The sequence below is a fragment of the Macrotis lagotis genome, chromosome 7 (genome assembly GCF_037893015.1).
Source record: "Macrotis lagotis isolate mMagLag1 chromosome 7, bilby.v1.9.chrom.fasta, whole genome shotgun sequence".
NCBI classification, from domain to species: Eukaryota; Metazoa; Chordata; class Mammalia; order Peramelemorphia; family Peramelidae; genus Macrotis; species Macrotis lagotis.
Window position 1 is genome coordinate 87,260,908 of NC_133664.1, and position 13,582 is coordinate 87,274,489.

General features: G+C 38.2%; 1 pseudogene; it reads right to left on the bottom strand.

Annotated features, from left to right (window-relative positions):
• Window positions 1–629: 629 nt before the first annotated feature.
• Window positions 630–2,309, bottom strand: LOC141494069 (squalene monooxygenase pseudogene; annotated as a pseudogene).
• Window positions 2,310–13,582: the final 11,273 nt, after the last annotated feature.

Consider the following 13,582-nt stretch of genomic DNA (forward strand, 5'->3'; position numbering starts at 1 on the left):
AATTTCTGAATAAATTACAGGAAATATGACATAGCAAGCTCTGCACCACTTCTGGGTTTGTGATCCAGGGTTTGACTTAAAAGTAAATAGCATATACAGTAAGGAAATGACTAACTAGAGTTTTAGGATTAGGTAACAATACTAAGAGGACCAGCAATACATTTCCCACTAAGCTTGAAATAAAGAAAACATGGTTTTCTTAATTGATACAGGGACTCATCTGTTCCAGAAAATAATTTGTAAAGAGTCTGAGTAAGAACATTCACAACAAATGAGTGGGGCTTTCTTCTTTTTTTTTTTTAGTTTTTTTTTTTTTGCAAGGCAAATGGGGTTAAGTGGCTTGCCCAAGGCCACACAGCTAGGTAATTATTAAGTGTCTGAGACCAGATTTGAACTCAGGTACTCTTGACTCCAGGGCCAGTGCTCTATCCACTGTGCCGCCTAGCTGCCCTATGGGGCTTTCTTCTTGACCAAGAGAATGAATTTTTGGCTAGAGAACCACTCTCTCATAATAAAGATTGGGGATGTTCTCTAGCAGGCTCCAGCAAACTTTTGTAGCATTGAAAACAATATTCATTCCCCTACCTAATAAGAGAGTGTCAAATATTATAGGCATCTCAGAAATGAAGTCAGCCTCTTTGTTTACTAGTGAAGGAGTAAAGAAACTTGTGAGCATAGGTCTCTAAAGGATCATTCTGAATTCTCTGTAGAAATGATTCTTTTCTGTGATCAAGTAAATGTGGTTTTATTTTCGCAGTCATCTAATCTCTTAAAGATCTTGATACTTTTCCATGAATATCAACAAGAACCCAGATTTCATTGGATTACAATCTGGTAGATGAGAATTAGACTCGGATCTGCTAAAATGAGTTGAGTATGATTTGCTTTAAATTGTGGCACATCCTTCATAAGGAAAGCAACAAAATGGATGTGACAGACACTTTATTGGAAACCAGATTTTTTTTTCCTGAACTTGGAAAAAACCCACCTGCAACAACTATACACCAAGTTACTTGCTTTCCCCAGTTTCTTTATCTCTGTACTAAATTCCCATCACAACACTATCTAGCAATTTCAACACTACCCCTTCAATGTACTTTGTATTGGGTTCTGCCATAGCTGAGACTCATGATGAAGCTTCCATGGTGAAATGTTTGACCTCTATTTGCTGAACCTGGGTATGGAACTTCCCACAGTGCACCCTTGGTCATGAACTCATAGCCATTTACAAGATGGGAATCAAGGCTGAGCTTTCAAGACCCAGGTCTTTGAGCACATACCTCTTCTAGCTGTAGGCAATTCATCAAGTATCAAGTAACATCAAATATGTTAGGCTCTTCTAAATCAGTTACTATCAACTTTCTTCCGTCTCTGGCAGCCAAGTACTTCTGATCCCCAATAATAATTTCTGGGTCGAACTCAGAAGTCACTGATGTAGATGCAACTCTTCCCAGTAGAGTTGTTTCTAGAGCATCTATTTCCTTTTTGCCCTTCCTAGATTTTAGTAGCTCCTTGTGAATGGGAAGGCAATTTTGTCTAGAAGTCAACAATGGGCATGTCAAAGGAAACCCCAAATTGACTTTTTTTTTGCTGTTCCCTATGGTCCTCTATTCTAGGAATGGTGTAGGTAAGACAACAACACCCCACCCCCCACAAAAAAACCCCAGCACACATATGAATAGCTCCTAGTTGACAAAAGTTACACATGTTCAACTTCCTTTCTTATAAAAATAGGCAAAAAAGTGGCAATCTTCAGATGTTTGGGGGTTGTTGCTGTTGAACTTCTTTCTCCCTATCAGCGGGGTTATCTGTCCATTCGATTGCCTCTAGAAACAAATGGGGGTATCCAAAGGATCCCCGGAAAGTGTCCTAATAATACCCGCGCCCCAAAGCCCCCCCCCCAACTACGTTATCATTTAGAGAAAGGATAAAGGCGTTAAAACCTATAGAACCAGAACCAATTAAAGTTTTTCCAGTGAAGCTGGGGAATGGGGGGAATTGTATATCTTTTCCTGCCCCTGGGCTGGTACAGGGGAGAGGTGGGGGTGGCAGTGGGGGGGTGGGTAATGGGGGTGGAGGAGGTGGTGCAGCCCGGGCGCCCCAGAAGGGAGGCGCCCGCAGCAGCCCCAGCTCAACCCCCTGGACCACACACCTGGGGCGGGGCGGGGCGGGGCGGGGCGGGGCCCCAAAGCATCCTTCCTCCGAGCCCGTCCACGCGGGCCGCGTTATTCAGGTAAAGGGCCTGGAGGTGCCAACCTGCTGCAGAGGGCGGCTCCGAGCATCTGGCCCCCGACCACGGACTGCAGCATGCCCAGAAGCCTGCCCTTTACAATCCCAGCTTGGACCTTTGTTCAGGCTATTTTCAGTGCCTGGGATGCCACTCCCCACCCCCTCGGTTTCTTCCCTTATTAAATCTATCCATCATTCATAACTTCCATTGCCATTCTTTGTTGAAGCCTTTCACTTAATAAACTCCAGCGGCTACCTATTGCCTCTAGGATCAAATATAAAATTCGGCATTTAAGGCTTTTACAACATGGCCTTGTTCTACCTTTCCAGTCCTAGTCTTCACTCTCCTCTTCCTTGCACACAACCCTCCATCTCCTGACTGCCTTTGTCCTGGCCGGCCCGCAGACCTGGAATAATCCTCTCTTCCTCTTCACTGCTGCCTTTTAGTTTCTCTGACTTCTTCCTTCCTTCCTTCCTTCCTTCCTTCCTTCCTTCCTTCCTTCCTTCCTTCCTTCCTTCCTTCCTTCCTTCCTTCCTTCCTTCTTTCTTGCCTTCTATACCTTCTCTTTCTTTCTTCTTTCTTTCTTTCTTTCTTTCTTTCTTTCTTTCTTTCTTTCTTTCTTTCTTTCTTTCTTTCTTTCTTTCTTTCTTTCTCCCCTTCTTTCTTTCTTTCTTTTTGAATTTTAGAAAGATTTTATTTTGAATTTTACAATTTTCCCCAAAATCTTGCTTCCTTCCCCCCACAGAAGGCAGTTTTTTAGTCCTCACATCATTCCCATAGTATGTATTGATCTAAGTTGAATGTGATGAAGAGAGAAATCATATTCTTAAGGAAGAAACATATAGTATGAGATATAGCAGAATTACATAATAAGACAACATTTTTAAAAAAAATTAAGGGTAATAGTCTTTCTTCAAACTCCACAATTCTTTCTCAGGATACAGATGGCATTCTCCATCACAGATAGCCCCAAATTATGCCTGATTGTTGCCCTGCTGGAATGAGCAAGTCCAAGTCCATTAAGGTTGATCATCATTCCCATATTGCTGTTAGGGTGTTCAATGTTCTTCTGGTTCTATTCCTCTGGCTCAGCATCTCTGACTTCTTCCAACACACTTCCCATCCCACTTTCTTTGGGTCTGTCTCAGTCCAGCCCCAGTCTTAATTACATCTTGTTAATATGCCCTTTAAAGTTTGTTTCTACATAAAATCTACAAAAGGCAATATTAGTTCTAAACAAAAGTTTTTTGTGTTTAAAAACTGGTAGATTGGGGGCTGCTAGGTGGCGCAGTGGATAAAGCACTGGCCCTGGAGTCAGGAGTACCTGGGTTCAAATCCAGTCTCAGACACTTAATAATTATCTAGCTCTGTGGCCTTGGGCAAGCCACTTAACCCCGTTTGCCTTGCAAAAACAAAAAAAAATGCAAAAGATTAAGAATACCTGAACTAGGTAATCTACCTATACATTTTCTTCTAATTCCAAAATTTTGTGATTCTAGGGAAAATTTAAAAACAAACATGAGGTAAGTTGGAACTCTAACATTAGAGCACACACACACACACACACACACACACACACACACACACACACACACACACACTGATCTGGTCTGGTCTAAAGGGTAGGAATGATTAAAAGAAAATTGTGCTTTTGACTCTAGATGTAGCACTGCTGCCCTCTAGTCCTGGCCAGGGCTCACAATTCCTTCCTTTGATTGCTAGAAATAAATAAACAAAAAAATTTTGCTTAATCTCTTTGCCAATTAGAAGTGGAGGCTACTGAATTTAGATATACTGAATTGAGAGGACAAAGACACTGGGGAAATTGAGACATCAGCAGTGATGCTGGACTTTGTATTGATGTGGGCTTCAATAACAATTTAAAAAACCCTTAGTTTTCTATGAAACATTTCTTAACATGCACACTGGTGTTCTCCAACACTTATTGGATGAAATCATCAAAGCATTTTTCATTAGCTACAATTTCCTGGAAACTGTGTGAAGGATAATGGAGTTATGTCAGTATTTTAAGTTGTTTGTTTTTCCGACTGGCTATATGATTTGTTTGGTGCAGACCAGAGATTCTTTTGTAACTTAGACAGTTGGGTAAGGCCCAATATATATCAGACACAGAACTTGAATTGTCTTCCTGACTGCATTGCCAGTTCCTCTATCTGCTGTGCCTTGCTCCCACTTATTGTTTACTTAAAGAGACAGTTTATCCTTTCTGAAGTTTTTTAAGGCAAACATCCTGTCTTCATCCACACTAAGCCTGCCACTGCAGGGTAAAAGGCTCCCTTCAAGGAGCCAGACTTCCAATCAAGGAGATGGGATATATATCTATCAAAAAAATTTTGACATATTTATTTTGGGGTCCCAGGAATGAAAAAAAAGATATTGACTTTTACTTCTTTTAACTAAGGAAGCTAGAAACTTCCTCTAAATTGAGCTTTCTGTAAGTATAAATGACTTAGAAAGCCCAGGCCACCACTAAATTCTCAGCAATAGATAATTTTGTCTAGGCAGGAGAACCCTTTCGAGAAGATAAACTTTTTGCCAGCTCTCTGTCATGTCTTTTATCTGTTTTACACATATTTATATGTTTGCCCCGATAGAATATAAGCTCTATAGAAAAAAATGGGCTATCTTTTTGTTGCTTTTGTATCTCCTGGCATATTGTAGCTGCTTAATAAATGCTTATTAACTGGTTGGTTTGGTTGGTTAATAAGCTAGTGAGCCCCTCATGGATTGAAACCTTTGCTTCCCAGGATTAATTGTAACAGATGGAACAAAATCCCAAAGATAAGCTCCAGCTCTAGTGGTTTAACACCATTTCCTTCCAGGTCTCTGTCCCAACTTGAACTCCCTGTTGATCTCTCAAACTTTTCAATGTAGCACAAAGTCAAACAGAATTAGAATATCCCCTCCACCCCCTTGAATCTCTCTTTTAAGCTCTTGGGTGTAGAGCTTACTGGGTTTCTGATTTTCTGTATCTGAGTGATTTTATGAAACTCACTTGAAGATTGGCTTTAAAAATGCTGTGAAAGAGAAGAATTAGCAGCAGGATACTTGGGGCCACCTCAGTCCAAGGTCAGGTAAAACGTGCCCATATAATGGTTTTTATTAGTTACTGAAGTGAGCCCTTCCAATTTCCTAAGCAGTTCTTGGCAGTGGGACTCAGTTCATGCCTGTTAGGTTTACAGGCAACAGATGGGAACAGCTTCTGTGACTTGAGGCTTACTGATGTCATAGTAAACCTGCTTGCTATAAATATACAAAGCTGCATAAAATTAAAAGGTGCTAGGGTAGCCTGAGTCTGCCTTCTGTCAAAGGAAATAGAGATGCAATCCAATTCAATTCAACAAAAATTTATCAGGAAAATGCTCTGGCACTATGGGAAGAGTTGGGTATTCAATGAAAAAAATCTCTTAACCTCATTTATACAAAGATTAAAATCTGCATTCTACTGGGAGTGGGAGAAATATAACACACAAATAAACTGTATATACAAAGTCATTTTAGGAGAAAAGAGGATTCTTAAGAACCAGAGAAGATCAAGAAAAGCCTTTGGGGAGAAGTGGAAGCTGGGTTGAGCTTTAAATGAAGCTAGCCCCTTTTAAAAGGCAGATAGGAAGAAGGAATGCATTCTAGGGATGTATAAAAGTGTAGAGAAAAGAGACATCTAACTTGGGGATCATTATGATTCTTTCTACCTCTTCTTCCTTTCTGGAGGATTTTTACTTTGGGTTATGTATGAGTTTGACTTCTAACCTAGTTAACCTGAAGAAGACCAATACCAGAGAGAAAAACTGACTACATCTCTCCCCTCTACCACTCTAAGGAGTACTCCTGAGGGGTTGGGGGGTCTCTCATCCCAATGTGTTCTTACCACTGTTAGCCACCAATAATTAGTATTCTACTTTCATCCAACCAATTCACAGCTTTTACAAAGGGATATTTATTAGAGATATAACAAAAATAGCAGTTTAAAACATTTTCCCCTAAACTTGGGAACAGGTTGTCTATTCACTCTAGAGTGAGTAGGCATAGACTTTTTCTGTGATTCTTACAAAGTTTCTGCCCCACGAAGTTCACTTTGAAAGTTGATATGATTGATGAATGAAAGAGCCTATATATCTATTGCTATCTATATATCTATAGGTTCCTTGGGACTTGCTCCTCTCTGTCTTACTTCTATCAAATTCTGACATGAATTCCAGCTCCCAGATTCTGTTGGCTCTCTCCCATGACCTTTCAAAGGACCATAGACTTCTTCAATATCCTTCACCCAAAACAGGATAGAAAAAGTGAGAAGTAAAGAACAGAGGACCAAATGTCAGCCCTTGATGGAGAGGCCTCTTCCCAAGAGCTGTTGCCTCTCATTGGAATGTAGCCCAGCAGGTAGGAAAGAGATTGAGCAGGTCATGACTGACAGTGCATTTTGAATGAATCCCAGTTCCAGTCATGTGTCAGTCAACAGATCTCCGAAATATGATTAGCAGACCAGAACCAAGTATAGAATTATATACCAGAAGTCACTTCCATTCCATACCACCTTTTCAGATGGGGATTTCCCAGGAGTGCTTTAGACCCTCCCCTCATTAGAATTAAAAATGGAAACCTTCTATTGTTATTTTTGAGTTTGTTTCAAATAGGATCTGTGATCCTATTTTGGCGTTTTTCTTGGCAAATGTATGAGAGGGATTTGCCATTTCCTTCTCCAGTTCATTTTTATGGATGAGGAAACTAAGGCAAATGGGGTTAAGTGACTTGCCCAGATCACACAGCTGGTATATAGCTGAGACCAGATTTAAAATCAGAGAGATGGGTCTTCCTGAGCCCAAGTCTAGCATTCTATCCACTGTGCCATTCAGCTGCCCCAGAGCATGTAAAAATATATTTTTTTTTATTAAACTAACCCCTTACAGAGTTATTTTTTCTACATTGAGCCTCAGCTTTCTCCTTTGTAAAATGGTTGCATTGAATTATCTCTTTCAGCACTGACATTCTGTGACTCTGAGATTCTAATCGATGATTACTTTGATGATGATGACAATTTGACTTTTCCTATAGACGTATAGCTTATGAGATATAGATGAGCACCTTATTGTTTGTCATTCAATCAGTAAGCATCAATTAAACACTATGTCAGCCACTCTTAAGGGACAGAGATACAAAAAAGAGGCAGGCGGACATCCTCTATTTCAAGGAACTCATAATATGTGATGGGGGAGTCAACACATAGATACAAACATGCTATACATCGGATAAATAGAAATTATTAAGAGAGGGAAGGTACTGGTATTAAGAGGATTGGAGTAAGATAGAAGATAGGCAGCTAGGTGGCATTGTGGATAGAACACTGGACTTAGAGTCAGGAAGAGTTGAGTTCAAATGCAACCTCAGATGCTTCAGCTGTGTGACTCTGAGCAAGTCACTTTACCCTTGGTTGGGATTTATGGGAAGCAAGGGAAAGCTGTAAGATGGACATGAGGAGGAGAGCATTTCAGACTTTAGAAACAACCAGAGAAAATGCTTGGGACTGAGAGATGGAGTGTCTTGTGTCAGGCCACATGTTTGGGTATCTGAAAAGTCAGAATTTAGTCCAAGAATGTTGTTGCAGAATAGCAGATAGCTTCACTGTGGCTTTACCAGCCTCTCTTTCTGTTCTGGCTTTCTCGCTACCACTTATTTGCATGGTCAACCCAAAACATCTTCAAGCCTAAGGGAATAGCTGTTTCTCAGACTACATTGCATGTTATAGTTTGTTGGAATGCAGCCCCCCCTGAAAGGGTTGGGGGGGGCTGTAGGTTGACCATAATTTATTAAAGTTGCAGGAGACTTTCTAATCCTAAATTAGAGTCCTAGGGAAAAGTAGCAAAAGGAAGTCATTTCAAAAATCAGACAAATACCTACTAGTTCAAACAAGCTGGCAGCTCAGGATTTACTTTATAGGCGAGATGTCTACAAAGCAGACAAACTTGACTTAATACTTAGGTGCTTTATTTATGGCATGTGGTTTGGCCTTGGTGATGAATCTGTGAGCAAGAGGTGTTGATAAATTGATGGCAGCTTAGCATTCATTTTAAAAATCTTTTGTTATCCTCAACTAAAAGGACCCAGAAAAACCTGGGATTAATTAACAACACATTTAAATTAATTACATTTGTACAACAGAGCAAATACTAACTTTAGCTGAAGAAAAAATTGTTCCTATCCAAATCTCTTTCAAAGATCTAGATTGGTATTTTCTTGGGAAGAGGTTTATAAAATCTTCTTTTCTTAGGATTTGAGTAGAAGATTACCAGCAGCTATGATTTGTTATGGAGCAAAAATGTTATAAGAAACCATAATTATTTAATTAAAGATTTTATTTATTTTGAGTTTTACAATTTTTCCCCCAATCTTACTTCCCTCCCCTCACCCCCCCCCCCACAGAAAGCAGTTTGTCAGTCCTTACATTGTTTCCATGTTGTACATTGATCCAAATTGAATGTGATGAGAGAGAAATCACATCCTTAAGGAATAAACATAAAATGTAAATGATAGCAAGATCAGACAATAAGATATCAGTTTTTTTCCTAAATTAAAGGTAACAGGCCTTGGTCTTTGTTCAAACTCTGCAGTTCTTTATCTGGATACAGATGGTATTCTCCATTGCAGACAGCCCCAAATTGTCCCTGATTGTTGCACTGATGGAATGAGCGAGTCCATCAAGGTTGAACATCACCCCCATGTTGTTGTTGGGGTGTACAGTGTTTTTCTGGTTCTGCTCATCTCACTCAGCATCAGTTCATGCAAATCCCTCCAGGTTTCCCTGAAATCCCATCCCTCCTGGTTTCTAATAGAACAATAGTGTTCCATGACATACATATACCACAGTTTGCTAAGCCATTCCCCAACTGAAGGACATTTACTTGATTTCCAATTCTTTGCCACCACAAACAGGGCTGCTATGAATATTTTGGTACAAGTGATGTTTTTACCCTTTTTTCATCATCTCTTCAGGGTATAGAACCAGTAGTGGTATTGCTGGATCAAAGGGTATGCACATTTTTGTTGCCCTTTGGGTGAAGTTCCAAATTTCTCTCCAGAAAGGTTGGATGAAAGAACCCATAATTATTAAAGTAATCTAAGAACACTTTATAGAAATTCAAAACGTGTGACTGTGTCTTTATTTTCTTCTGTGAACCCTTCCTTTTAAATAACACATGATAAATTCCATTTAAAACTGTCTTTGTTCCTTTGTGAACTTTCTTCTGTACATTTAAAAAAATGTTTTAATGGCTTGCTTTTTGAAAAAACCTTATAAGCTAACTTTGTCTCCCCTACCCAAGCCCTCCAATTAAAAGACCTTAAGAAGGAGGAAAATAAAAACAAAAAACTTTTAACAAATAATGATAATTAATCAAAATGAATTCACCCAATGAATATGTCCAAATCACACATAGGTACATATGTGTGTGTTTATGTGTGTATATATATATATATATATATATATATAAACATACATATACATACATACATACTACACTTTTTGCACTTTGTGTCTATCACTTTATTGTGAGAAGGTGGAGACATAGGTCTTCTGGAGATAGAATCTGTCCATTACCTTTCACAGACTGATTTTCTTTAGTTGTCCTGGTATAAATTATTCTAACTCTATTCGCCTCACTCTGTATTGGTTGATATTACCTGAGATTTTCTGTAATTGTCTCTTTTGTCAATTTTTAAGGTCTAGTAATATTACATTCTATATATCACAATTTGCTAAGCTAATACTCAAATGATTTGCAAACTCTTGGCTTCAGATTTTTTTTTTTTATTCCCTCCCTACCGACTCTTTTTTGATCTTTTCAGGACCAGGAAGTTTATTTTTCTTAGGATTATTTCCTTATTAGTGTTATTCCCTCTCTTAACCTCCCTCTACCATCTTGTTTCCCTTCTGAATTTGACATGGTTTTTATCCCAAACTCTTTGTGAATGTGTATGTATGTATATATATATATATATATATATATATATATATATATGTATGTATGTATGTATATATGTTCAACAATCCTTTGCCCAGTTCAGATAAGAGTTAGGTTCATTTGATATTTATTCATCTGACCCTTTTGTTTCTTTGTTACATTTCTTCTCATATACTTTAGTTATGGCAAATTGGAGGTTCCACTACCTTCTTCTTTTGTCTACGTATATTCTTTTTACTCATCCTTAATCCTTCCCCTCTTGCTTCTTTTTGTATCCCCAGTACTTCTCATAGAGCTTTGCACATAGTATATGCTTAATAAATTATTGATTGATTGATTTTTAAATCCTATAGAGCAAACAGAACCAATTAATCCCTAAAATAAGTTTTCTTATCTAACTTCCTTTGAAGGGAGAGATAGCGGAGTAGAACAATGGATAGGATACTGGGTCTGGAGACAAGCAATTCTGAGTTCAGTTTCAGTCTCAGCTGAATGACCCTGGGTAACTTCTGTCTGCTTCAATTAACTTCTATCTGCTTTAATTTCTTCTACTATAAACTAAGAATAATAATACCTATCTTAAAGGGTTCTTTTGAGGATAAAATGAGATAATATTTATAAAAACAGTTTTTGATATATCATATCAAATATATATTTAAATATTTATTCTCTTATTAAGGATAAGTGTTCTGAAAAGGGACTTGCTCCTTTCTCCTCATTAGAATGCTAAGACTGCATCATTGTATTGTCCCTTTCAATGAACAATTTAAAAAAAATTACCTTTCTGGGTTAATCTTTCCTCTTCTGTTTACATTTCAAAGGTACAACTCAGCTTTTTTTTAATCTGAAATACTTGAAAGTCATCTATTCCATAAAAGACCTATTTTTCTCCCTGCAGAATTGTATTTAGCTTTGCAGCATAAGTTGTATTTATTGTAAACCTATCTTTTTTATTATTTGGAATCCTGTGTTCCAAGACCTTCTCTCACTTTAAGTAGGAAGCTATCAGGTCTTGTGAGATGCTGATTATAATTCCTTGGTATTTAAACTGATTCTGTTTGGTCAGTTGAAGTATTTCAGATTTAACATGAGAGCTCAGGATTTTGGCTATGACATTTCCAGGACTTTTCCTTTTGGAATTCCTTTCAGAAAGTCATTAGTAGATTCTTTTTGTCTTCACTTTGCTCTCTGGTTGATGGTGTTTTTGGTTTTCTCATCACTCCAGTTTTATTTTCTAAATTGGGTCTTTGTCTCCAGGCTAGACTCTGTCCCTCTCTGTGCTTTTTGGATAGGCTGGTTGCCCCTGCATTATCTCAGTCTGGATTGTCTAAATTGCTGCCCTGACCTTTACCTCCCAAGGTTAGGTCCCATTGAGTCTTTGAGTATTGGAGCACTTGGTCTTTAGTACCCTCTAGCTTACTCAGACCTGAATTATCCGGGTTTGAGTAGTGCTCTCGGAACACTGCCATTCCCTGGGGCATATAATTTACATTATACAAAGTTTTAAGTTTTACAAATTGAGAAAAACTTCAAACTTTTGCAATAAATATGCACAGTGAAGCAAAACAAATCTTCATGGTTGTGGTATCCAAAACTATACATCTTTTTTTTTTTTTAGGTTTTTTTGCAAGGCAAATGGGGTTAAGTGGCTTGCCCAAGGCCACACAGCTAGGTAATTATCAAGTGTCTGAGACCGGATTTGAACCCGGGTACTCCTGACTCCAAGGCCGGTGCTTTATCCACTACGCCACCTAGGCGCCCCCCAAAACTATACATCTTATGCCGAACCTTAAGTATGTGGATGGCATGCTCCATCCATCATGTTTCTTGGAATTGGGGTTGGTCATTGCATTGATCTGAGATACTAAGTCCTCCAGAGGTGTTTATCTTTTCAGTATTGTTATTCTATAAAATTTTCAGATTCTTTTTATTAAGCATCAGTTTATACAAATCTTTCCATGTTTCTCAAGAATACCCTTTTGGGGGGCAGCTAGGTGGCACAGTGGATAGAGCACCGGCCCTGGAGTCAGGACTACCCGAGTTCAATCTGGCCTCAGACACTTAATAATTACCTAGCTGTGTGGCCTTGGGCAAGCCACTTAACCCCATTGCCTTGCAAAAAATCTAAAAAAAAAAAAAGAATACCCTTTTGTTGGGATGGGAATTCAGGGAACCATGGAAGGATTTGCATGAACTGATGCTGAGCAAGATGAGGAGAACCAGAAAAACATCGCATACCCCAACAGCAACATGATGGGTGATGATCAACCTTGATGGACCTGCTTATACCAACAGGGCAACGATCAGGCACAATTTTGGGATACCTGTGATGGAGAATGCCATCTGTATCCAGAGAAAGAATTGTGGAGTTTGAACAAAGACCAAAGACCTTCAATTTAGGGAAAATGTTATCTTACTATGTAATTTTGCTATATCTCATACTGTATGTTTCTTCCTTAAGGATATGATTTCTCTCTCATCACATTCAACTTAGATCAATATATACCATGGAAAAAATGTAAAGAATAACAGACTGCCTTCTTTGGGGGGTGGGAGGGAAGCAAGAATAGGAGAAAAATTGTAAAACTCAAAATAAATAAAATCTTTAAGAAAAAATAAAAAAGAATACCCTTTTGTTATTTTTTATGATGCAATAATTTTTCATTATAACTATAAAGCATAGTTTGTTTAGTCATTCCTAATTTATAGTCACCCTTTCCAGAATTATTGATTAACTTACATCTCTAAATAATGCATTAGTATGCTTGTTTTCCCATGGCTCCATCTGACAATTGTAACTATCCTTTTTTCAGTCATTTTTGACAAATGGGTGTGTGATAGAATCTCAGTTTTTTTAACTTGCATTTTTCTAATTTTTCATATGACTGTTGATAACTTGTATTCTTCTCTTTGAGAAACTGGTTCCTTTCCTTTGATCTTTAATCTATTGGGAAATGACTCTTATTATATCATATTTAAATTGGTTCCTTAGGTATCTTGTATTATCAGATCTTTAGAGATACTTAGTTAGGTTTTGAAGGATGCATAGGATATGGATAAGGTAGAGAGAAGTGGAATGGATATTTTTATTGTATATCATTTATGCAACAAATTTTACTAAAATAGTAAAAAACCTAGAAGAATGATTTTTTAAAAATTTAATTCAATTTTTTTAAAGACAGAAATCTATTTTTTTCTTCCTTCTCCCTCCCTAACCCCTACTGGATAAAATGAAAACAAAACCTTGGTAAGGAGTACATATGGTCAGGCAAAATGAAATCCCACATTAGCCATGTGTCTACTTACCAATTTTTGACAAATTAACCTCCCTAGTTTTCCTCCCTCCCTCCCTCCCTCCCTCCCTCCCTTCCTTCCT